The following is a 26,270-nucleotide window of genomic DNA, read 5'->3' on the forward strand; positions in this document are numbered from 1 at the left end:
TGATTCATCCTAGTTAGAATTTCTCAGGCTGCCATTCTTTACTTTGAAAACTGCCCAGCAGGTGTATGAATAGCAACACCAAGAAATGTAGAACGGTGACCATTTGAAAGAAGGCAACACCCTTTCTAAAAACATAATTGCTGAGCTCATCGAAGAAACCACACATGACTGCCTTGTGCCCCGAAAGCTGCGGAAAGTGTTAAGTTAAGCAAAGGAAGACTCTTTCACTGTTTATTTTGGTTACGGTTTCTTATCCATAACAAGAAGTGAATCAATTAACAGAACAAATGACACCGCAGTTAGTCACTGAAGGGAAAGTATTATTAGCCTCATTAACTTAGAGTACCCTTCCAGCTCGCACCTAGCGTTGCCACTGTGCCGACTGATGACTAACTCCTCCAGGCAGCACTGTGGGGTTTAGACACCCACCTCTTAGATTTAGATCACGGCAACACCCTTTGAATAACCGCTGACAGCCCCAAGGCCACTCATCTCAACGTCAGGAAGCAGTTCCTGAATTAGGCGAGGTGCGGGGGTGGGGGATCCCTTCCTAGCCCCACCCTTTAAAGTTCCTGGGAGTGACACCTAAACAAACAACTTTCCCAGATAGCTCCCAGTCACTGGTCAGGGAGGTCTGTCTGCTCCGGCGCTCAGCCTCTCCGCGCAGAGCCAATAGGTGCTCCCTGCCAAGCCCCTCCTTCCCTGCACCTTCAATGGCTGGGAGAGGGGAGGGTCGGCCGGCGATTTCTCCTTAAGAAGTCGCACCGGTTTTTCGAGCTCCGCTCTACGCCTGGAGAGCCGCAGCAGCGGGAGCGGGCGCTGCCACCAGCGGCCGGCGGTGAGTCACTGTTTGGAAATGGGGTGGGCGGGCGAGGGTGTGAGAGAATGAATGATGTCAGGAGCGCGCAAGGCGGCGGGCGGGGAGCGCGGGCCGCGGGGCCGCGGTAAACACCCAGCGCGGCGCCGCGGACCGAGTGGGGCGGGGATACCCCGCCCTCGGCGCGCACGGAGCCGCGGGAGCCCGGCTGGTGCTGCAGCGCCGCCGAGAGCGGCCTTGGGGGCGGCAGCCGCGGGGGGGGACACGGAGAGCTGCTTCTCTGGCGGGGACACCGCGCCAGAGGTCCAGAGCCCGAGCAAACTTTCTAGCGGCTTCGGCCGAGGAGGTGGCTGCGGCGGCGGGCTCTGCCCACTAGTAAATCCTCCGCTGGGAGCTAGTGCCTTCGGCTGGGAGCAGGTGAGGAGCGCCCCGGGGAGCTGGGGAGGAGGATGGGCGGGGAGCCGCGCGTCTTGCGAAGCGCGTGGAGGGGGAAGGTGGACTGGCGACAGGGACGTGGCTCTCATCCGGCCCCCTCGCGGTCCACTCCAGAGCATCCCTCCTTGATATTGCCGGATAGAGGATGGATGTGTGGCTGAAGTCTCTTCGCTTTGAGCATTCAGCTCATTCATTTGCAACCATTTAAGGTCCTGGCGTTGAAAGGACACTTAAACCATAGGTTGCCCAGAGCTACTCAGAAGGTCAGGGCTGAAGTTCAGGTGGCGAAGGAGGGACTGATTTTCTCTTTTTGAGAGGCACTTACTGATGATGTGTGAACAGTAATAACCCAGCTCTGGGCAGACCACACTGAAACCTTTCAACGTTTGGCGGTCCCCTTAAGGAAAGACTTGGTTTCTCGGCACAAATAGGTGGGTGGGCACCTGTCTATCTTTCAGAGATACGAATAATTGCTAATAACCCGCGGCTGTGAATTGAAGTAACTCAAGTATCCTGTCCTGTACTCTTTTACTTACAAATCTTTGTCATTCTTCTATTTCATTTTGTCTGCTCTTATTTGATCTTAAAACATTTTGACATGTATTTTAAAATTTTGAAGAGCTCTGTTTAGTGTCTCTAGGTTAGATGTGAATTTTGAATTTAAAGTTAACTTTTCAAATCCTTGGTTTCGCCCCTCTTTCCATCTATTAACGGGTGCGCTCTCAATTCATTAAACACTGATTCATTTAAATGGGACTATAACGATTTGAGAGGATAATTATGAGGATTAAAGTGCAGAAGACCTATAATGTCTGGCACAAAGCAGACCCCAACAAATTGTAACTGTTTATATATAAATAATGGGGTGTTCCAGCTGACTCAAGTAACAACCAATTAATTTCCACAAATTTTCCTACTTATAACGCTGGGAGACTGAGGTTTTACAGGTGAAATCCTTTGGCCAGTTCCTTAGAATGAGGTCTTCAGGAAGGCTGTGTGTCTGCCAGAAAGGTAGACATTTCCGTGTGTATGCCTGAAAGGTATTTGGTTCCCGCCTCATGACGAGGGAAGTACCATTCAGTGTTCAAACAAAGTCAGAGCAGTGACTGAAAGTGAAAACCAGGAATTGGGAGACTGGATGTACGGAAAATTCTGACTTAATCCTTAACTTATTTTTTTTAATTGTGCAAAATTTCCTGTTTCTAGCCCTTCCCTTGGTTTACTGATAGTCCTAATTCACAATAGTCTGGTTGAAGTTTTTTTGTGTTTTTTTTTTTGAGTTAATATTTAATTTGGTTTCTTTAGTTTCGTTTTTAAGTGAAGCTGGTTGACTTATGAACCTAGAGGGAAACGCTTGGATACCTTTGTGTTTCTGCCTCCTGTCCTCAATTTCTCTTCTCCCAGAGTCTCATATAAGCCCTAGGAAATATTCAAAAGAAGCCTAAGCATTTGCTCAGGTGTTATTGAAAACATTTGTTCTTCGCAAATCTACAACTTTTAGGGTCAAAGGTCATGGGTGTTATTCCACAGCACCATCATAGAGAGATTTTTTTAAAAGTTGATTTGAGAGAGAGAGAGATTTATTGTTTTATTAATATATGTATTCATTGGTTGATTCTTGTATGTGCCCTAACCAGGGATTGGACCTGCCACGTTGGCATATGGAAAGGATGCTCCAACCAGCTGAGCTCCCCAGCCAAGTCCATTGTAGAGAGATCTTAAGCAGTAGCATCCAGAAGACTTGAGGCTACCTGGGTGGTAACTTACTAGCTGAGTTACTTTGAGCGAGTTGAGTAAACTCTCTGGGATTCTATATTTGAAAAATATATAGGGGAAGAAAGTACAAATAATTGTACATACATTAAAATAGACAATGGAATGCAAGTGAGAAAGTTTTTATTTTTATTTATTTTATTTTTTTAATTTTGCTGAAGCTGGAAACGGGGAGAGACAGTCAGACAGACTCCCGCATGCGCCCAACCGGAATCCACCCGGCACGCCCACCAGCGGGCGACGCTCTGCCCACCAGGGGGCGATCCTCTGCCCCTCCGGGGCGAGGCTCTGTTGCGACCAGGCGCCTGGGGCAGAGGCCAAGGAGCCATCCCCAGCGCCCGGGCCATCTTTGCTCCAATGGAGCCTTGGCTGCGGGAGGGGAAGAGAGAGACAGAGAGGAAGGAGAGGGGGAGGGGTGGAGAAGCAGATGGGTGCTTCTCCTGTGTGCCCTGGCCAGGAATCGAACCCGGGACTTCTGCACGCCAGGCCGACGCTCTACCACTGAGCCAACCTGCCAGGGCCAAGAACGTTTTTAAAAAGTGATACTTTTGGTAGTGGATAGAGACGTGACTTGGGGTGGTAAACACACAATACAATGTACAGATGATGTGTAGTTGAATCGTGTACCTAAAACCTGTATGATTTTGTTAACCACTGTCACCCAATGAATTCAATAAAAAGGAAAGAAAAGAAAAAAAGAAGTGATACTTTGAAGTGAGACCTTGTTTTCCAAGGAACAATTACAAGAATTCTGGACAGTTTCAGACTAAGATAGCCTATCTTCCTTTATCCAAGAGGAATTGAAACCTTTATCTTCAATTACTCTCAGACATTCATTCAAGTCATTAAGTTGGTGAACATTAGTGAGTAGCTACTATTCCAGGCTCTAAGCTAGGTGCTGTCCATGCTAAGATGTAGGTGACAGTGTTGCTGCCCTTGAGGCTTATAGTCCGCTAGGCTTTGATTATGGAAAGGAAAAGAAAGCATCAAAAAGGAGAAGGGTGTGGAGTTGGGAGGAAATTAGAAGTGGTTAAGCTACCTTAGGTTTTCTCCTATTGACAGTGCAAGGTAGAGGCATTCAATTGGGTCTTGAATTGGGGCCCTTAAATTATTCTGCGGCTGAACAATGTAAGTATGCTTTGCTTTACCCAATGTATTATAAACAAGTTTAGCCCTTCTGTTAAATAATTTTAAACATTCTAGAGCAAACTTGTTTAAATGCATTCTGAATGGTAAATTCAGCTCAACTAAGATTTATTTATTGTGAGCAAAGCACTACGGATAGATTTTAAAAAGAATAATCACTGTGTGTAAATATTCTAATTTATTAATATTTCCCCGTATTATAAGTAGTATGATACTTATGAAAGTTTAAAAGTACTAAACAAATTAGCCGCCACCCAGAAAACCACTTAACTGCTATATCCTCAACTTCTTTTTCACCCCATGAACATATAACACAGGTAGCACATATTGAGCTTACTGTTGGCCAGTGTGCCAGTTGCTTTATTATAAAGAATTTCCTGTAGCCCTCACTCAAGCCTATGAAGTAGGTACTATAATTATCTCCTTTTTATTGAGGAGAAAACTGACTTAGTGAAATTAAGTAACTTTCCTGAAATTGCACAGCTATAAAGTTATTCTCTACAAAACTGGGTTCATTCTCTACATACTGTTTTGTAACTTACTTTTTTTTTCATCCAAACATGGATATCTTTTTATCACTAAAATACTCATACAGCATCATTTATAGTTTCCTGTTATATGTCCACATACCGACTTAACCAATCCCCTATTGTTAGTTGACAGTTTTCACTATTTTAAGCAACTCTGCATTAAGTATCCCTCTTGCTGTATCTTGTGCACATCCGTGATTGTCACTTTGCATTTTAAAAAGTGATTTATAATGTTTAATTTAGCTGCCCCTTTTAAAACCATGTTCAGAATTAGAGAACTTTCTCCTTCCGCTTTAAAATTTAAGAGTTTCCATTTCTGTGCACCTTTCATAAAATTGCAGCAATAGGATGAACATTCTCTGTGGAGCTGCGCAATAGGTCAGTAGCTCATTACACAAGGGATTTATCTGATGAAAACGGAACACACAGGCTTTCTTAAAGAGCCATTTGTGTATGTATTATTGTTATTAGCTCTAAAACCAACTTCTTCCCTGATGGAGAGTGGAATGGAGCAGAGCTGATCGTGCCGAGCAGCTCTCTCAAATAAATTTACTTCTTCAATTTGCTTCCTTCAGGACGCAGTAAGGTAGACAAGTTAAAATTTTCAGATACTGCGGTTAGCAGATTTATCACTGGGTTTAAAATAAGCTTCATCACTTTAAAATAGGTCATCTTAAAAAAAAACTTAAGTTTGTTGTTTGATCTCTTGAAAAGTGTATTATTGGTAAGGCATTTTGGGTTGATTTAATGAAAGTGCAAAAAATTTCCATTAGCTAATTTTCATTAACGATATAAAACATGTCTTCATTTAATCATTTCTCAAGTTTTACTATACAGTAATATCATACCCTCTTTGCTACCTAGAGTCAAAATCTTTCGGGTTTATTTTTCCATATCCATTTCTACTTACTTTACCATGATGGTTTTTTAAATTTTTTTCCCCATCAATTAGAGAGAGAGAGAAGCATTGACTCATTCTACGTAGTCGTGTGCTCATTGGTGGCTTCTACAGCTCTAACCAACCGAGCTACCCAGCAAGGACCTGTCCTGATGGTTTTGACAAAGGATGTTAGAATATGAGTGGTGTTCAGTTCAATCTCTACATACAGAAACCCAAATCAGTTCAATTTATTAATTTCTGATGATTTGTAATTTGAAGCAGAACTTAAAGAAACGATTAACAAAATTAACGTGTAAATAGGGATAATCAGCTATTTGCTGATTGGTTTTTCCCTACTGTCAAATCCTAATTTGATTATTTGCTTTCAGTTCATATTTCAGCCTTATAATTTTATGTCTTAGTTTGATAGTGTTGCTTTCAAAACCAAACATGTGCACATTCTTAGATTTTTTTTTGAAGCAGCATTAACTGGATTGTCCTGTATGTACATCTTTTCTTTCAATACACCCCTTTGAACTGTTTCAGAAAATTAAACAAAATCACATACTAGAATTGTTAAAGAGGAGGGGAATGAAAGGTAACAAATGCAAGGCCCAAGAGGCAGAAAAGACAGCCAGCTACTAAAAGTCAAGTCGGGGTGAAACCCTACAGAGGGCCCTGCAGGTGTGTCCCACTTCCCTGCCTGGCAGTGCCTGTGCTGAGGCTGATGTGGCGATCCGTCTCCGCTGTGCAGAGAGAGATGGCCAGATGGCAGGGCCAGCCTCAGACAGAGTTGAGCAGGAGCTAACACCCCCACCTTAAGCATCCTCAGTTCAAGTTTACCCAGCATACTTGCCAACACCAAGAAAGGGCTCTGTGATTATCTGAATAAAGGTAAATTACTATCCAATTAAAACTGTGGAACTGGAGGCATCATATTATGGAAAATTGGGGAACAAGCGTCTAGCCCTGGAGTTCAATCACTTCTTTTCATTAAGAAGATTAAAAATGCAAAATACATGATGAGAATGAAATTTTTAAAAAGCATTTCCACGTTAGAAGGGACGTAAGGGAGGGGTGGCCCTGGAGGTGGGAAAGAGCTGCAGAAGGAAAAACGGGCCCATGCAAGCAGGTCTGTGCCCCCCAGGCTGTGCGGCCTCTCAGGCCTGCTGCGCACTGGCTTCCGTTGGAGCGGCCGATGATGTGTGACCCTCGAGGGCCTGGCGGTGGTGTCTCTCTCCTGCGCTGCTAATGACAGTCATCCTGGGAAGCCACCTCTTAACACACACCCCACCCACATGGGTTAAGGGTACTTTTCCATATCTGGGAACTCCTTGAATTAGGTAGTCTGATCTAACACCTAGAGAAAATGTGAAGGAATGAATTTTTTAATTTAAGGGTGGGGAAAAGGGTCAAAGAAAAAGAGTTAAGTTGTTTGTTTTTTACAGAGACAGAGAGAGAGTCAAAGAGAGGGATAGATAGGGACAGACAGACAGGAACGGAGAGAGATGAGAAGCATCAATCATCAGTTTTTCGTTGCGAGACCTTAGTTGTTCATTGATTGCTTTCTCATATGTGCCTTGATTGGGGGGCTACAGCAGACTGAGTAACCCCTTGCTCGAGCCAGCGACCTTGGGTCCAAGCTGGTGAGCTTTGCTCAAACCAGATGAGCCTGCGCTCAAGTTGGCGACCTTGGGGTCTCGAACCTGGGTCCTCTGTGTCCCAGTCCGATGCTCTATCCACTGCGCCACCATCTGGTCAGGGAAGAATTAAGTAGTTTTGGGTCATGGAATGCTTAGTTAATTGGGGTGCCATGGAAGGATTCCCTTTAGATAGCCCCCTGTCTCCAAAGAGGTGTGGAGACCTTTCAGGAAGAGGCTGGCAGCAGTTGCCGGAAGTGAAGGAAGCCTTTGAAACTGAGGGGCCAAACAGAGAGAGGCCACACACTCGTGTTGGTTCCTCATACACAGAGCTGGAGGGAGTGATTTAAAACAGTAATGATTCAGTAATGTGCGTCTTTCTATAGGAAGCACTAAGGCAGTGTATCTAACACAGCTGCTACTGTCTTCTGAGGCTTGCAGTCTGTTCAGCAAGTTGCTCTAATCATCCATATATTTTCCAGTAGCTGCTACCAAACCTTAATAGTGACAAATGTCATTGTTTGTGTTAAATTATAAATGTGTGTGTGTGTGTGTGTGTGTGTGTGTGTAATGTCCTTTATGATAGAGTAGTTAGTGCTGAGAAGGGCCTTCCCTTGGAATATAGCTTGATTGGCAAGATATGAGCGGCCAGCAGGAACATTTAAAATTTTACTTAACAAATACAGCACTCAAGATATGTGCCAGGATTTGTTTTGAGCACTTAGAACTGTTAGTCATTTACACCTCCTAAATCACTGTGAAGTAGGTATTTTACCCATTTTAGACACCCTCTTTGAAACAGAGTTTAAGTCTCTTGCTTAAGGTCACAGCAGAATTGGGTTCTAAAGCAGACAGTTTGGCTGCAGTCTAACCAATGCCCTGTTGATTGTGGAATCTAGCATGTATCTCACAGTTTGAGCCCCATTTTTGCCCTTAAATTTTCAGCTTTAACAAAGGAAAAAAATCATACCTGCTCAAACTCCTTATACCAGGGGTCCCCAAACTACGGCCCGCGGGCCACATGCGGCCCCCTGAGGCCATTTATCCGGTCCCCGCCGCACTTCCGGAAGGGGCACCTCTTTCATTGGTGGTCAGTGAGAGGAGCATAGTTCCCATTGAAATACTGGTCAGTTGGTTGATTTAAATATACTTGTTCTTTATTTTAAATATTGTATTTGTTCCCGTTTTGTTTTTTTTACTTTAAAATAAGATCTGTGCAGTGTGCATAGGGATTTGTTCATAGTTTTTTTTATAGTCTGGCCCTCCAATGGTCTGAGGAACATTGAACTGGCCCCCTGTGTAAAAAGTTTGGGGACCCCTGCCTTATACTGTCCAGTCCTTACGATTTACCATGTGGAAGATTACACTAGGTCATAGATTTCATTCTTGTTACTGAAAGATATTGATGTTGAATTTTCAATATAGTATTTATTGTCAAACACTTCTCTCTAAAGCTCTTAGTGCTCTAGCAGGCCAGCTGGTGGTCTGGGAAAGGAGGGGTGTGTTCTCCCATTCCACTGCTCAGCACATTCACCTCAGCAAGCACTGCAGATTACACTTGCTCTTCTAATGGTATTATTATTATATTTTTAAGTTTTAGGCCTTTTACCTATTGTAAATTAAAACAGTTAAAATGTCCTTATTTGAGGAGAGTAGCTTATACATGTGAGGTTTATTTGGCTGCTTTCTAATTATATTGAAGACAGTGGTAGACAGAATAATGGTCCCCCAAAGATGTTTTCATTCCAATCCCCAGAATTTGTTATTTTGCTTGATGGGGGAAATTAAGGTTGCAGATGTTAAGATTTGGAGATTATCCTAGGTTTTCTGGGCGGACCCAGTGTAATCCTTACAAGTGGAAAAGGGAAGCAGAAGAGTCGGAACCAGAAAGTTGACGTCATTAGAAAAACTCAAGCAGCCATTGCTGCCTGTGAAGGAGGAAGGGGCCGTGAGCCAAGGAATGCACACAGTCTCTAGAAGCAGCAGAGGGCCGGAAAGCACGTTCTTCCCCTGGATTCCAGAGAGAGGGGCATCTCTGCTGACACTGATTTCAACTCAGTGAGACCTGTTTTGGACTTCTGACCTCCAGAACTATAAGAAAATAAATTTGTGTTACTTTAAGCCATGAAGTTTGTAGTAAGTTGTTACAGCAGCAATAGGAAACTAATACAAGGAGTTTCCAGAACAGTCTATGGTTTGATTTGTTTCTTATGCCAGTTGTGGCGAAAGGGCCCCTAAACTCATGATACATTGTTATGGACACATCAGGCTTAGTGAGTGTTTATATTTTGAGGGGTATTTTAGTTTACATGTAAAATTAACTATATACTTTGGGTCACCGGGAGTTAACCCGGTGATAATTTGGGTTAACTTTGGGTGGTGAATTTTGATAATTCTTTACATTTTTATAACTAGCAAACATTTAAAATGACAGTACCAAGTGTTCAGCAAAAAAACAGTCTTATTGATTCTGGAGCAAGTGGAGGCATGTCGGGCCTTTTTTTATTAGAGGTGCCTGGCAGAAATGCTCTGCATCTCATGCGGTGGGCCCATAACCTTGCATTCGTTCAGGGTGAGGTGACAGCCTCTATATCGGATGGTGGTGGACATGATCACTTGAGTTTTGACGTCAGATTCCCTTTACATTTTTTATTTGCTCTGCTGGCCTAACAATATTATTGTGACTTTTTGGAAAGCAAGGGCACATTTTTACAAGGACTTCCTAAATTGTAATGAATCAACCAAATAAAAAGTGTTATCATTGACTGGGTCATCTGTAGTAACTATCTAGAGTGCTGTAGACCCCCTGTGTAGATGATATCTTGGAATGGAAATGTCAATTACTGAAATTAAAAATAACAAGAATTATCATCATGGATGGGATTAGTTTTTGTTTTGTTTTTTCTCATAAGTAATCTTCTAGTAAGAATCTAACTTCGAGGAAATACAGTGGAGAATTAGCTGGATGGTATAAGTATATATCTAGCATTTTTTGGTGGGAGGGATGGGGAGACAGACTGTCTTGTGTAGAAGTAAAAAATATTAGAAACTCTTCAAGTCACGAGATGAAGTATTTTCATATTTGCAGTTCTATTTTTTTGTGAGAAAGACAGGCAGGAACGGAGAGAGATGGGAAGCATCAGTTCTTCATTGCAGCATGTTCATTGATTGCTTTCTCACATGTCCCTTGTGTGGGGAGAGGCTCCAGCCAAGCCAGTTACCCCTTGCTCAAGCCAGGGACCTTGGGGTCAAGCTAGCTACCATGAGGTCATGTCTGTGATCCCACGCTCAAGCCTGCAACCTTGGGGTTTTGAGTCTGATCCTCAGCATCCCAGGCTGATGCCCTATCCACTGCGCCACTGCCTGGTCAGGCTGCAGTTCTTTGAAATAAACCCTTTTTAGATCTGGAATCATTTTGTTAATTTAGAGAGAAATCTATCTATCTATGCTATATATGTATAAAATCAATTTCCTCTTATAAATGTGAATGTAGAAAAAACTCAACTGATGTGAGCAAAGGAAAGTTTTGATCTGTGTTCTAAAATACTTTTGCAGATTTTTCTAGCCCCTTACTCCTTTTGTCTAGAAAGTTCTCGAGACATGGCTTTGTGGGTGTAATACCCTACATGACAATTCATTTGCTTGCATCTGATGTGAGGGCGATCTGGCTGCGACATCTGTCACCCCATTGGTCGCCATGGTTGATTCGGCTGATCTGGCTGGCTAGGTGGGTGTCCCCTTCCTCCCTCACTGCTCCATGTGTGTCCCTCCCGAAGCTGCGTGCTTGGTCGAAGAGGACAACTTTCCCCGATAGAGGAGAGGACCGTTCTTCGGTCAAGGGTATACAAGTAGCTGTGCTCCCCTGCTAGAACCTCCAAACAAGTCTCATCTGCTTGCATGTTACCTTCATCAAACAGTTAATGGTTAAAAACTGACGTTTCCCTGCCAATATCTCCATAGCTGAATGAGTATGTCTTGGCTGTGCACATGATCAAATAAGTAACTTCCTTCACTAGTCACCTCCCATCCATCATTGATAAATTAACAGATCCATGTTTCCTGTTGCATCTTTGTTAGTACAAATCAGAGCTCCAGAGCTTATCTGCCCTGGGTGAACTGATAAAATAGTTTCTGAGCTTGCAGTGACCAGACCCTGGACCAGCTGCTGACCTGCCCCAGGATATAACCATCCCCTAAAAACCCAAAGCAGTGGATCTCATACCAAAAACTCACTCCACCCACAGGACGAGCTACTCTTCTCACGAAGTTCACAGGGTGGGCTGCCTCGGATTTTATAAATGTACAATGTTGACTTTGAAAAGTACCTGCACTGCACAGATGGTTGAAACAGAGTCCAAGCTCTCCTTAATTTTTTCTGAAATTGATTAACGCATTCAACACAATATTTTGAGCACTTGCTTTGTGCTAGACATTATTTTTGATTCTAGGGATTCAGTAAACATTCTAGTTAAGGTTTCTACCCTAAAGGAGATTGAGTTTATATGTTGAGAGAGGAAAAGGGAGTTTGAGCGGATGATAAGTTAGTAAAAACAATAAACAAGATTAGTGCAGATTTGGACTTCTTTAAAGGGAACATGTTGGCACAGTGGAGAATGACTGGGGAAATCTGCAGTAGCACCGTCTGGAAAGGTTTGTTGAAAGAGGTCAGACTTGCACTGAGATGTGAAGAGTAAGTAGGAGCCAGCAGAGGGGACAGCATGTGCGTCTGCCTGGCGAGGAGAAGGGCTTGCTTACACAGGGAAAGGGAGGGATGCCAGTCTGGCTGTGGGTCTGGCAGGAGAGAGTGGGGAGAGAGGTGGTGGTGAGGCAGGCAGGATCACACTGGGTAGGGCTTGCAGACTTTGTAAGGAGCGTGAGTCTCATAGCAGATGCAATGAGAAGGCATTGGGAAATGATCCGAGAAGGAGAGGGACATGATCTGAGTTACATTGGTAACTTCTAGCTAGCCTAGCTGCTGGGCAGAGTAGAGTAGAAAGGGACAAGAGGAGAAGCAATGGAATCATCTGTGAAGTTATTGGCAGCATTCTACATGAGAAGTGGTGTGGCCTGATGTAGGATGGTGGTATTGGTGGAGAGCAGCAGATGGATTTGAGGGATTTGGAGATAGACTCAGTAATACTTACAGAGACAGGTTTGGATGGGTGACGTGAGAAAATAGGAGAAATCAAGCAGGACTCCTAGTGTTTTGGTGAGTGATGGGATTATAGGGAATAGAGTTCTGTTTCAGCCATTGGTTAGTTTGAGTTGCTTATTAGTCATCTTAATGGGGATAGATGTCAAATGGCCAGCGGTGCTGGAGAGACCTACATTCAGGGACAAGATCTGGGCCAGAGTGCATTAGCGTAGAAGTGGTGTGTAAGGTTATGAGAAATCTAGAATCACCTAGGATGAGTTTGTAGGCAGAACAGAGAGAGAGGTCAGACCCTGAAAAATAACAGAATTAGATCAAGTGGGAGACCACGGAGTAACCAGTGAAATAGGAAGAAGACCAGAAGAGCCGTGCTCCTGATGCCAACAGAATCATGTGCTTAAAGCAGGGTGGAGTAATCAAGTCTGTCATAAGTTCTTGAGAAGTTGAGAAAATGAGGCCACAATGTTCGTTGGATTTTGCAACGTGGGAGATTCCTTTAAATGGTGATCTTGTTGAGCCCTGTTTAGAGGAGTGATTTAAAGCACAAATGAATTGACCTCCAGCATCCCTGTAGGGGGCTTTTCTCACTCTCTCCCTTCTCCACTTCACCCATGTGAGCTACCTGTCCCCTCTTTTTTTTTTGGTTGTATGTTCTTTGTTCCAGGGTACTTAAGCTTTTCCCTGTCACTGGACTACCATATTGTAAAATGATTTTTTTCTGTTGAAATTATGTTCCTTCCAGACTGAGTTTCTTGAAAGCAAAACTTATACATTTTGTTGTTTTGGTATTTCCTACCATGATGCAGACACTCAATACATGTTTTCTGAATTAATGACTTGAGTATTCTCCAATACTACTTTTTTGTTTGTATTATTTATACCTATATTGTGCCACGCAAAGGCCAATGAAGAGCCTGGTTTTTCTGATTCTCAGTCTGCCGCTCTCCGCCCTCTGTGGCCAGGGCCGAGGATACCTTTGGCCTGGGATTGCGCCCCTCCTCATCTTCCCTCCCCTTCCCACCCCCTCACCTCACCAGTTGCCAGTGGTTGATTTGGAAGGCTTGCTGAGCTTCAGTATTAGCTGTAGTCCTCTCTTCTTATACCTTCTTGGGAGACACATGTGGAAACCTATAGAAATCACTTCTTATCCATTTCAGAAACCTCATCTCTTCACACCTGTGTTCTTTTGGTGACGTAACTGCTGTTACTCCATACATTTCACCATTCTTGAAACTATTTGCCCCATTGCATACTTCAATATCTTAAAGGCCTAGTAGCTGCTGATCTTAACAACCTTAGTAGGGTTCTTTTCTAAAAGCAAGTTTCCCTTTTTGTTCCCTTGGTAGTTATTTTCCAACAAGGCTGTGCAGAAGTGTGTTTTCTTCTACACTACTATTACTTTGTTTTCTACTTCATTATTCTTCTGCTGCAACATGCCAACACCAGTTGCTGCGGAGATATTAAGTATACTTCTAATAATGGAGGTTATTGCTTTAGGTGGAATACAAGAGGGGGATTTTAATCTTGTTTTTGGGCAAATGTTCCCTAGTAAAAAAAAATAACTAAGTGGTACTAGAGACTGTGGTGCAGAATGTCTGCATGGCCTGACCAGGTGGTGGCGCAGTGGATAGAGCGTCGGACTGGGATGCGGAGGACCCAGGTTCAAGACCCCGAGATTGCCAGCTTGATCAAGGGCTCATCTGGTTTGAACAAAAGCTCACTAGCTTGGACCCAGGTCACTGGCTTGACCAAAGGGTTACTCTGTCTGCTGCAGCCCCACGGTCAAGGCACATATGAGGGAGCAATCAGTGAACAACTAAGGTGTCACAACGAAAAACTAATGATTGATGCTTCTCATCTCTCTTCGTTCCTGTCTGTCTGTCCCTATCTATCCCTCTCTCTGACTCTCTCTGTCTCTGAAAAAATAAAAATAAAAAAGAATGTCTGCATGGGGTTGGCTTCTGTTTTTAGAAAGGATTGTTTTTTTTTTTTTAATTAAAGAAAATATTAATCTAAGCTTCTGGTCCTGTTAGAGATTGATTTCATATTTTAATAATTTTTTATTCTTTTATATCCTTTGTTTAATAGGATGTTGCCTCATGCAGACAAAATGTTTTGTGGACTTCATCTTTTAAAATTTATTTCTTAAAGCCTTTAAAAAAAATTTTACTAAAGGAGACACATTTTAATATTGTTCATCTGATTTTCTTTGCTGAAATCTTGTAGTTTTTCATGGACTTTATTATAATGAAGGTGATTATTTGTCCTGGTTTGCCCAGGATAGTCCCAATGTATATCTGCTGTCCTTAGTGTATATTTACTGTCCTGGTCTAATTATTAGTAAGGTTCTTTTCCACTCTCAAAATGGGCCTGGTTAGGATGTTAAATTATATGGTCACCCTAATTAAAGGCCACAGGTGATGGAAAACTGAGGGAATGAAGTATTTTTTATTTTAATCCACATAAGTTTTATATATATAGATATGCCATATTTTCCCATGTATATATAAGAGGCACATTTTTCCAAAAAATTTGGGGTCTAAAAATTGGGTGTGTCTTATACAGTGGTGGTAGATTTTTTACTTGCATTTCCTGCTTTTTCAGGAGTTGTATGAATTTTATGATGAATAAAACTTGAGTTCAATAACTTTATGTAATACTTTTTTTTTTCTTCAAATTTTGGGCCTCCAAATTAAGGTGCATCTTATACACAGGAGCATCTTCCTCTTGGGGAAATACGGCATATGCACATAAGGGAATTATGTGCGCACATGCGTACGTATACACACAGGTGTATATAACTTTTCCTTTTGCTCTTTCCAACTAAACTTATAGTTTAGAACTTGCCAAATGTCTTGCTGCTGTAGAAAGATATAGATACCTATATTTTGTTGTTGTCATTGTTGTAAGCAAGTCAAAAGAATTCTTGTCATCCTGTTATATTTTCACTAAGATGCGTTTCGCTGTAATAATGCCTGGTCCGACTCCTCCTCAATGGGCAGAAGCTATTTTCAGGGCAGCAGTTGGGCCAAATGTTCACGGTTGTGATTTGAAATAACTTCTCATATCTCAAGTTTGATTTTTGTCTGCCCGGTATATACTTGCTCACCTCTCAATCACATTAGATTGGCCCCTGCATGTGGAATGGGTAACAAAACAAGACCCTTACATGGGCTGTCTATGGGAGAATGTGTGGATATCCTAGACTGACTGTGGCCTTCTCTCCCTATTAGAGCACCATTATTGATGTCCCTGATGGTAGAACAACAGCCACTAGAATAAGAAAGGGAAGGTCTTTAAAACACCCCTTCCCCAATCCATTCTCCTTAATATCAGCTTTGTTATTATAAGAACTCTAAAAATCATATTTAAATTTTTATAATTGACTCATGATTTTGGAGAAAATTCTATCAGATTATGCTCTGGGACAAAGGGAACCGTGAAATGGTTTTAAATGAAAGTAAGAGTGAATTACTAGTGCTGTGTAGATCATCTCTTGGGGTTAATCTCTAGAGAAAAGTCCTGGCACACACCCTTCAGTATGTCAGGAGAGTAAGTCAGTGAAGAGGAAGGGCTTTGCAAGAGCCAGCGAGCACCTACTCTGTGCCAGGCTGGATGTACTCTTGTCAGCAAACAGACATGGCCCTCCCCTTAATGGAGCCTGCCAGCTGGTGTGGGAGACATCCAATGAAAACAAGGAAACAAGTACCTAACTACAAGGTGGGAAAGTGGAGCGGACCTGAGAGGAAAGGAGAGAGACCTGTGTTAGGCAGTGGCGATGCAGGATCATTAAACTTGACAAGTGAAAGATGAGAAGATGAATCCAAGAAAAAAAAAATCCATGCTGCTGTGGTATTCCAGGGTGAGGCTAGGCTGCCTAATTTGTTCAGGGTAAATTAGACAGTTAGAAGCAAATGTAAGCTCTCTGTGGATTCCTCTATCAGTTTCTCAGTCTTCTCTTTTTCGTTGTCTTTTTCGACAGGTTTTGTCTAACCCACCCCACATCCATAAAATTTTAATGCCCTTTGGAGGACCACAAACCATATTCTTTTCACCCTTAGAGTACCCATTTTCGCCATTGAGATTGCACACTCTATCAGTTATCAGTGGGGCTTACTTTGGGGCAATCAGAAATAGGCTTTTATTAAAGGGCTTAATCTAGTGTCCTTGGATTTTCAACTGGATTTTAATTATCTTGATGCTTAGACCATCTCTGGTAGGAGCAATAGTAATGATAGATGCCACTTACGTGACACTTAAAAAACAATCTTCCATGAGGTTGGGAAGGGTGGAATAAAAATGTTGAAAGGAGAGCATGAAAAATCCTTAAATAGTCTAGTTAGTTTAACTTTATATTGAGGTGAAGAAACTAAGATTACTAGGAAAGTCGGATTCATCAGTCTCTTTAATACAATCTGCTTCCCATTTCTAGTACACTCTGGAAGGAACCAGGTTCAGGAAGCTGATGATTGTTAAGAAGAGTTTATGGTTTATTGCAGTGATTCTCAAACTTTTTGAAGTCAGGGCATATTTAAAATCCTACAAATAATTGTAGATGTATATATAGATGTACTATATATAAATTTCTGAGAAATATGTTATAATAATTAAGACAAATATTAAAGAAAAAAAATATAAAGTCCAAGCATGCTTTTATGGTAATTAAACAAAATAAATATGACAAAATTGAATTTATTCTGACATTAAAAAAATTTTTGTTACATTTTTTTAGTTATGCTTTTTAGAATTCATAAAAAAGAGGTTAAAAAATAAAAAAATGACAAAAAGTTATCTTTATATATATATAGATACATCCTTAGTAAGATTTAGTGAATTCGGTAGGTCCCAGTGCAAGTGTATTGTTTTCATTCTTGTGTTTATGAGAAACATGAGCCTCATGTGTCCTAGTGATTTCTTCAGTGTTTGGGCGTATGTTTGAAAGGCAAACTCTCATTTCCTTGTCAATACATTGAAGAATTCCTCTTTTAACTCTTAATTGTGTTGAGAGTAGAAAACCCCCACCATACATACATATTATCTTAACTTTACACCAAATAAAGGATAGAAGAAACTTGCCTCCAGTCTTTCCCCAGAACATGGGGGGGTAGTGGAAACAATCCAGCACCACAGCTTAACAGCCTTTTGCAACCTAATCAGGCAAGTGAGGTGGGAGGTTGGGCAGACCGTCAGCTAACAGCCAATTCCCCATACCTCTGTCCCCCAAAAATCTAAACTCCAAAACCCTGTTGGTTTTTTGGTCCCCAACAGGCACATATTTCTCTGGAATACCATTGGGTGCACCTGGAATTCTTCTAGGGTGCACCAGTGCGCCCTGGTGCACTCTTTGAGAACCACTGGTTTATTGGATGTCCTGAAAGATGTGGATCTGCACAAAGTTGCCATTTTAGGAAGATTAATTTGGCAGAGTCTTCCCATACTTTTCTGAAGCATGAGGACAGTCGTGACAGGGTATACAAAGGAAAAATCTGATTAATAATGAGTTCTGCGTTTCAGGAGCAGCACAACATTTGTCTGCAAAGATACCTGTATAGGAATCAAGAAGAAAAGTAAAGATATAAAATATTAGTAACTTTTAAGAGAAGGAAATTAAGGAGGTGATAGAACCTTTATCACTATGATTCTTCAGTCACTAAGATTGAGATTATACAAATCTAAAGGATATGGGTCTACTGAGGATAATTCATGTTATATATTGTAGGTTGGGAAGAAAGCCGGAATATATTTGAAGGAAGCTATGTTCTGGATCTTTTTCTATGTATCTGTCTCTGTGTCAATATGCGTGCAAGAGAGAAATTCGGATGGAGCTAGTTCTGGGGATTTAGCAAGCAGTGATGGAAACTGGAGTAAAGTGTAGCTATCTTAATGAGCTCTTTTCATTTTCAATTGTGCCTCAATGAATTTTAGAGGTAGGTTCAGCCTATCAAACAGACTTACAAAATTTCCTTTTATTGTTTCTTCATCCACCACTAGTCACATATACTGTAGATCAGGGGTCCCCAAACTACGGCCCGCGGGCCACATGTGGCCCCCTGAGGCCATTTATCCGGGCTCCCTGCACTTCCGGAAGAGGCACCTCTTTCATTGGTGGTCAGTGAGAGGAGCATAGTTCCCATTGAAATACTGGTCAGTTGGTTGATTTAAATTTACTTGTTCTTTATTTTAAATATTGTATTTGTTCCCGTTTTGTTTTTTTTTACTTTAAAATAAGATCTGTGCAGTGTGCATAGGGATTTGTTCATAGTTTTTTTTATAGTCTGGCCCTCCAATGGTCTGAGGGACAGTGAACTGGCCCCCTGTGTAAAAAGTTTGGGGACCCCTGCTGTAGATCTTAATTTTTTTTCAGAATTTTTTATCCAGTGGTTTAATGTAAGCCTTCATTTTTCCCCCTCTTTCAGTCTGTCTTTTTTGTTGTTTTGTTTTCCTTTTTAACAAATCAATTGCCTTTAGTAGGCGAGCATAGAACAGGGAAATTATGGAACAGTTGTCAGAAAGATGAAATTTATAAAAGTCCATTCTAAATGGTTTAATAGAAAACGCAAAATAAAGGCAATATATGGTGTTAGCCCCAAAATTTCATTTCTGTTCTTTTTTGCCCCATGTGCACAAGCAGCTGAGCCTCTGCCTTATTCTGCCATCTTCATTAAGGAAAACGAGACTGCATTTTTTGTGTGTGTTTTAAATAGTGTACTTGAACCTTCCTTCTAAAATCCTCTTTGTTAAACTATCTGAGGGTTGCGTAGATACTTACTTTTTTATACACGTAATTAATTAGCTACTTTTGAATTCTAAGACTCCTTTGATCCCTTCCAACAGGAAACTGAAAAACAAGGAAATAATCACTTCACCTCAAAAACACATTTTTATTAGTTTTAATGAGATTAGATTATATTCAAAAGAGAATCTGGATTGACTCTAAACATAACCAGAATTTAATAAATATAGCTGTCTGATGAGCCAGCTATGTTTATTAACTATTTGTTTATAAATCACAAGTGTTACTAATAGTTTCTAAATATTGTATCTGAAAACGGAAGTTGTGGAAGTGGTGTCATGTCAGCTGTGAGTTGCCATGGACACAGATGTCAGTGAAAAGCAGAATAAACTGAGGGTGCGGTTGCACGGGAAATGGAGGTGGAACTCTGAGGTCTGGAGTCAAGGCTGCTATCGGAGGAAAAGGCTTGAACATCCCTTACCCTTTGGGTCAGGACTGAAGAGTAAAATTACTGTGCAGTGGAGTGCCACATTACAAAAGGCGTTCAGGGTGACCAACCAGATTCCATGTGTTATTATGAACTGCAGATGTAATTCACGGAAGCCTTAGGATGTCTGTTTGAAATTGAGATGTATCGATATTAATTTAAAATCAGTCTAAAACGTACAGGGAATTTTGCAAACGGCAGAAAAATAACTTTTGGGACCTGGCCCTTATTTCTGTAGTCAAATTTCTGTCTTACTGGCAGATACTTTTTATCTTCTTAGCTGATGGCAAGGCTGAGATAGCAGGATTCTTTGAGGTATGAAGCTTGGGAACCCATCACTCAGGGAGCTCCATGGGTATGATGAGTCTTTGGCTACGAGAATATTCTTTTTTTTTTTTTGTATTTTTCTGAAGCTGGAAACAGGGAGAGACAGACAGACTCCCGCATGCGCTCGACCGGGATTCACCCGGCACGTCCACCAGGGGGCGTCGCTCTGTCGCGACCAGAGCCACTCCAGCGCCTGGGGCAGAGGCCAAGGAGCCATCCCCAGCGCCCGGGCCATCTTCACTCCAATGGAGCCTTGGCTGCGGGAGGGGAAGAGAGAGACAGAGAGGGAGGAGAAGGGGAGGGGTGGAGAAGCAGATGGGCGCTTCTCCTGTGTGCCCTGGCCAGGAATCTAACCCGGGACTTCTGTACGCCAGGCCGACGCTCTAACACTGAGCCAACCAGCCAGGGCCGGTACGAGAATATTCTTAACAGATGTCATAAAGATGTCATTTTGGAAGGAAAGTAAGTCATGGGTGTCGTTTTATCAGGGTACAGTTTTGCAAAAGTGTCCTCCTTTTATGTGCTTGTGCTACATGCTGAATGATGCCTTTAATTTCAGCAGGCATAAGATATGCCCTGCCATGTGGTATACTGTACAGCATCGCCCTCCTGTCTGCTGGAATGACTGTGAATGTAGATATAAAAACCTGTGGAGGCAATGATGGGATTACTGATCTAAACCTATCATAGCCCAGAAAGCGCTGAATTGACTACTAATGTTGTTTCATCAACATTTTCAGTGTTTAGAATGTACTCTACATTTAGAAGCCTTAAGTGCTTTAGAATTATAAAACACACTTAGATCAATGGTTGTGCTTGAGCAAATTGTCATTATTATTTTTTCTTTCTTTCTTTTGACAGAAAGAGGGACAGACAGAGACAGACAGGAAGGGAGAGAGATGAGAATCATCAATTCTTGTTGCAGCACCTTAGTTGTTCATTGATTGCTTTCTCATATGTGCCCTGACCAGGAGGCTACAGCAGAGCGAGTGACCCCTTGCTCAACAGTGACCCTGGGCTTCAAGCCAGCAACCCCACACTCAACCTGGATGGGCCCACGCTCAAACCCAACGAACTGGGTCCTCCACATCTCAGTCCAATGCTCCATCCACTGCACCACTGTCTGGTCAGGCAAATTGTCATTGTTCTTAAAGGACATAACTGAGCACTGCTCTACCATTAATGTTTGAGTGTTGCTTTTAGCTTAAATCACAATATTGGGAGTATTTGTCATTTATTTTTGAAAAAATATTGCAGTCTTAAATATGAATGTGTTTATAGCTAATTCTGAGAAGTACTTTTTCTTTTTTTTGAAAATTAATAGGCCTTATTTCTTGAAGCAGTTTTAGGTTTACAAAAAGATTGAGCCTGACGGGGTGGTGGCACAGTAGATAGAACGTCAAACTGGGATGCGGAGGACCCAGGTTCGAGACCCCGAGGTCGCCAGCTTGAGCGCGGGCTCATCTGGCTTGAGCGCGGGCTCATCTGGCTTGAGCAAAGCTCACCAGCTTGGATCCAAAGTCGCTGGCTTGAGCAAGGGGTTACTCAGTCTGCTGAAGGACCGCGGTCAAGGCACATATGAGAAAGCAATGAACAACTAAGGTGTTGCAGTGAAAAACTGATGATTGATGCTTCTCATCTCTCTCCATTCCTGTCTGTCTGTCCTAATCTCTGACTTTCTCTCTATCTCTGTAAAAAAAAAAAAGAAAAAGAAAAAGAAAAAAAGAAAAAGGGCCTGACTGGTTGGCTCAGTGGTAGAGCGTCGGCTGGCATGCAAGAGTCCCAGGTTCAATTACCGACCAGGGCACACAGGAGAAGCGCCCATCTGCTTCTCCACCCCTCCCCCTCTCCTTCCTCTCTGTCTCTCTCTTCCCCTCCTGCAACCAAGGCTCCATTGGAGCAAAGTTGGCCCGGGCACTGAGGATGGCTCTGTGGCCTCTGCCTCAGGCGCTAGAGTGGCTCTGGTTGCAACAGAGTGACACCCCAGATGGGCAGAGCATCGCCCCCTGGTGGGCATGCCGGGTAGATTCCGGTCTAGCGCATGCGAGAGTCTGTCTGACTGCCTCCCTGTTTCCAACTTCAGAAAAATACAAAAAAAAAAAAAAAGATTGAGCATAGTAGGCCACGTCCCCTCCTCCCCCAGTTTCCCTTTATTAACATCTTCATCAGTGTGGCACATTTGTTATAATTGATGACCCAATGTTGATACATTGTTATTAAATAAATGCCTTAGTTGAAACGAGGACTTACTCTGTTGTACATTCTATGGGTTTTGACAAGTGTGTGACATACATCCACCACTATGGTGTCATGTAGGACAGTTCCACCTCCCTAAACATCCCTGTGTTTCATCTCTTTATCCCTCCCTTCCCTTGGCAACCACTGTTTTTTTGTTTTTGTTTTTGTACTGTTTCTTATAGTTTTGCTTTTTCCAGAATACCAGATAATCAGAATTATAGATATGTAGCCTTTTAAAAATTTTTTTTAACTTCGTGGTTTGCATTTACAGCTCCCTTATGTCTTCTCGTGGCTTCACATAACTAATTTCTTTTTATCACTGAATAATATTCTATTGTATAATGCATAATGGTTCATTTATTCACCTATTTATTTATTTATTTATTGTATTTTTCTGAAACTGGAAATGGGGAGAGACAGTCAGACAGACTCCCGCATGCGCCCTACCGGGATCTACCCAGCACGCCCACCAGGGGCGACACTCTGCCCACCAGGGGGCGATGCTCTGCCCCTCCTGGGCATCGCTCTATTGCTACCAGAGCCACTCCAGCACCTGGGGCAGAGGCCAAGGAGCCATCCCCAGCGCCCGGGCCATCTTTGCTCCAATGGAGCCTTGGCTGCGGGAGGGGAAGAGAGAGACAGAGAGGAAGGAGAGGGGGTGGGGGTGGAGAAGCAGATGGGCGCTTCTCCTGTGTGCCCTGGCCGGGAATCGAATCCGGGACCCCCGCATGCTGGGCCGACGCTCTACCACTGAGCCAACCGGCCAGGGCCATTTATTCACCTTTTAAAGGTCATCTTGGTTGCCTCCAACTTTTTGGAAATTATGAATAAACTTGCTATAAAAATCTCTATGCACATATTTGTCTGGACATGTTTTATTGTTTTATTTAAATATATATTTATTTTTATTATTTTTTCTACAAGGACAGAGAGAGAGTCAGAGAGAGGGATAGATAAGGACAGACAGACAGGAACAGAGAGAGATGAGAAGCATCAATCATCAGTTTTTCGTTGCGACACCTTAGTTGTTCATTGATTGCTTTCTCATATGTGCCTTGACTGCAGGCCTTCAGTAGACCGAGTAACCCCTTGCTGGAGCCAGCGACCTTGGATTCAAGCTGGTGGGCTTTTTGCTCAAACCAGATGAGCCCACACTCAAGCTGGCGACCTCGGGGTCTCGAACCTGGGTCCTCTGCATCCCAGTCCGACGCTCTATCCACTGCACCACCGCCTGGTCAGGCTATTAATTGAGTTTTAATCATAGTCCTTTATTAGATGTCTTTTGCACACATCTGTTGCATCCCAGTCTGTTGCTTGTCTTATTCTCTCAACATTGCCTTTCACAGATCACAAGTTTTTAATTTTAGTAAAGACAAGCTTATCAATTATTTCTTTCATAGATTGTACTTTTGGTGCTATATTTAAAAAGTCACGTCCATACCCAAGGTCAATTAGTTTTATCCAGTGTTATCTTCTTGGAGTTTTTTAGTTTTTCGTTTTACATTTATACCTATGATCCATTTTGAGTTAATTTTCATGAAGGGTAGAAGGTTTATCTAGATTCCTTTTTTGTTGTTGCTTTGCATGTGGATGACCAGTTGTTCCATTGCTACTTATTGAGATTATCTTTGCTCTAAGGCATTTTCATTGCTCCTTTGTCAAAGATCGGTTGACTTTATTTATGGGGATCTATTTCTGAGCTCTCTGTTCTGTTCCATTGACTTGTTTTTCTGTTCTTCCACAAATATTAGACTGTCTTGATTACTGTAGCTTTATAGTAAGTTGTGAAGCCAGTTAGTGTCATGTTCTGACTTTGTTTTTCAAAATTGAGGTGACTATTCTAGTTTTTTTGCCTCTCCATATAAACTTTAGAAGACTGTTTTCAATGTCCTCAAAATAACTTGCTTGGAATTTGATTTGGACTACACTGACTATATAGTTCGTGTAGGGAAGAACTGACATTGACAATTTTGAGTCTTTCTATTCATGAACATGGAATATGTCTCCATATTCATTTTGATATCTTTTATCAGATTTTTATAGTTTTCCTCATGTAGGTCTCATACATATTTTGTTAGATTTATACCTAAGTAATTCATTTGGGGGGCACTGATGATGTATATATTGTATTTTAAATTTCAAATTCTATTTGTTCATTGTTGGTTTATAAAAAGTGATAGACTTTAGTATGTAAACCTTGTATCCTGCAACCTTACCATACCTGCCGATTACTTCCAGGAGGTTTTTTGTCAATTTTTTTCAGATTTTCTTTATAGATGATTATGTGGTCAGTGAGAAAAGACAGTTTTATTTCTTTTTCCCCAATCTGTATACCTTTTATTTCCTTTTGTTACCGTATTAGCAATGGAGAGAGGGAACGGTTGCCTTGTTCCTGATCTTAGTGGTAAAGCATTGAGCTTCTCAACATTATGTATGATAATAGCTGTAGGTTTATTTGTAGATTTTTTAAAAAATCAAGTTGAGGAAGTTCTTTCCTCTTCCTAGTTGACTAAGAGTTCTTCTTATGAGTGGGTGCTGAATTTTGCCAAATGCTTTTTCTGCATCTATTGATATTATTATGTGATTTTTTTCTTCCCTAGCCTGTTGATGTGATTGGTTACAAGAATTGATTTTCAAATGTTTAATCCAGGCGTCCCCAAACTACGGCCCATGAGCCGCATGCGGCCCCCTGAGGCCATTTATCCGGCCCTCCACCACACTTCTGGAAGGGGCACCTCTTTCATTGGTGGTCAGTGCGAGGAGCACTGTATGTGGCGGCCCTCCAATGGTCTGAGGGACAGTGAACTGGCCCCCTGTGTAAAAAGTTTGGGGACCCCTGGTTTAGAAGTATGATAGAAAACTAGGATTATTTACTATCTGTCTGTAAACTTTTATGCAAGGATAAATAAGAATTATTTTTAAATATTTTCTATAGCAGGCTTTAGACACTTTAGGGAGTTGGAGGAGGCCCTCAAGGGTTCTTTTTCTGTGTGCTGGTAAAAAGCTCACCCTGCCCTTAAAGGTGCCGTGTTCTGTGAATGTGGTGCTATCCTAGGTATCCAAAGCCTGTGGATGGTACTCAGAAAGCAAGAGGGTAGGGGCATTGATAATGCCTACTCAAACTTTTCCTTCCTGCATCCTGAGGTACAGCCTCTGCCCATGCTTGAATTAGAAGTTCAGAGTAAAGGGGCATGGCCGACTTGTTTACTTGGTCACCATCGCCATCCGTTTTGTGACAGCCCATTAGAGCCTGAATGATGCTGCAGGCTTCGCCAGCAGGCCCTCTGGTTTAGATCTCGCTGCTCACCTCTGACCCTGAGCCCTAAATGGTTCATCCTTTCAGGCGTTTGGGTGCTTTGCTTCATCTGCCTTCATTTTGCTCAAGGTTCAGTCACACGGATTTCTATCAGAGTGCCCCTCATTGCACTTCCTTCTTTCTTCTTCCTCTTCTCTAGTTATCCTTGGTACTTTAATTGTTCCTTTATTTGGACACTAAATAGCCTTTTTTGGGGTCCTAACAGTTTACTTTCTTGACTCTCATTTTGTTCTCTAAACATCATCCTTCCTCGGAAACTTAAAAGAAGGCCTTGGAAGAGGCTGCTTTGTGCAGCAGAGGGTTTTGTGGCTCATATGTAATTTGCTTTGAGATCACTTAGAGCAGGGGTCTCAAACTCAACTCAGCATGTGGGCCGCAGAGCAAGATCACAGCCGTTCGGCGGGCCGCACTAGGTCTACAAAAGGCAACTGTTATGCAACACTTTTCTCACTGCAGTTGAAAACAAAAAAAAAAATCAGTACAACAAGCACAATCGTACATGCAGTTTACTTAGTGTCACAAAACGACCAGAAACTGTAGTTCGCATCACAACTGCTGTTAACTAAGCTAATATCTAGCAAGGATGCTAGAGAAATGAAAAATACAAGTAGGCCCCTAGGCTTACTTAATTTTATCCAAAATATTTTGAACTTCGTGGATTAGTCTGCGGGCCGCACAAAATTGTTCGGCGGGCCGCATGCGGCCCGTGGGCCGCGAGTTTGAGACCCCTGACTTAGAGGGACTGTTGGAAACCTGTTGGGTGAGGATGTCCGATATGGGTAATAATGGACAAGGT

The 26,270-nt window shown here is 42.2% G+C and overlaps 1 protein-coding gene across 2 annotated transcripts in view; it reads left to right on the forward strand.

Annotated features, from left to right (window-relative positions):
* Positions 1 to 637: 637 nt before the first annotated feature.
* Positions 638 to 26,270, forward strand: part of SGMS2 (sphingomyelin synthase 2) — a 90,516-nt gene continuing 64,883 nt past the window's right edge. Inside the window, exon 1 of one of the 2 annotated variants that reach the window (XM_066384737.1) lies at positions 638 to 838. The gene's annotated coding sequence lies outside the window, so the exon portion shown is untranslated. Of the gene's footprint in view, positions 839 to 967; positions 1,235 to 26,270 lie in introns of those variants that run through there. The other variant, XM_066384736.1, reaches the window with a different exon arrangement.

The sequence above is a fragment of the Saccopteryx leptura genome, chromosome 5 (genome assembly GCF_036850995.1).
Source record: "Saccopteryx leptura isolate mSacLep1 chromosome 5, mSacLep1_pri_phased_curated, whole genome shotgun sequence".
Lineage (NCBI taxonomy): Eukaryota > Metazoa > Chordata > Mammalia > Chiroptera > Emballonuridae > Saccopteryx > Saccopteryx leptura.